Source organism: Colobus angolensis, unplaced genomic scaffold (genome assembly GCF_000951035.1).
Source record: "Colobus angolensis palliatus isolate OR3802 unplaced genomic scaffold, Cang.pa_1.0 Scaffold80, whole genome shotgun sequence".
Taxonomy (NCBI): domain Eukaryota; kingdom Metazoa; phylum Chordata; class Mammalia; order Primates; family Cercopithecidae; genus Colobus; species Colobus angolensis.
The window spans coordinates 4613706-4614453 of record NW_012121821.1 but is presented as its reverse complement, the minus strand read 5'-3'; positions in this window follow the sequence as shown (position 1 = coordinate 4614453).

Below are 748 nucleotides of genomic sequence, written 5' to 3'. Positions count from 1 at the left end.
TCCTGGGTATCCTTTTCATGACAGCATGCTAGAATTTCATGGAGTGCAAGGGGTAACTACAAGATAACAGCAAATAAGATACACAAAGTAACTGCTTGGGATGATTTACCAGGAATGCCTTCGACAGGAAACTCAAGCCACTAACACCACAAGGAACCAAGATCAAATGATGCTGAATCTTGCTAACACACCTTCAGGGTGCCGTACAGTTAGGAAAGTTCATAAAAGCCAAATAAAAGTCTAAATGCAGCTCAAATTCCACCACACTCAACTTTTCATAATGTCTAAAAACCCCATCTACATACTTAGCCCTTCAGTTAAATGAGTAATATGGCCTAACGATTGTTCTGCATTAAAGGGACTCTGCTCAGTGCTACTGGTATACAGCATGGAAAACAGGAGTAGTTTCTGATGGCACATCCTGGGCCACCAGCCAGTTCATTCCACAAGGCTTTCACTGTGCCCCTTCTGCACACTGACAATTCTGGGACTTGGCACCTTTTGTATTCATAGTTGGGAATTCACCAAGGTCTTCATGGATTGTGTCTCTGGCAGCTTTTCTCTTCATTGTTTCCCAGCACCTAGTTCTTCGTTTCAGTCATGGGGTCATTAGGCTGTTCACTAGGAACTACCCTCTCTTGATTGATTTCATATTCCAAAGTGATCCCTTTCTGCTTTTCCCCATCAACACACTGTGGTCCCATGTCTGATCTCTTCTGCGGATCTCATTCCTGGACAAGTATACAGG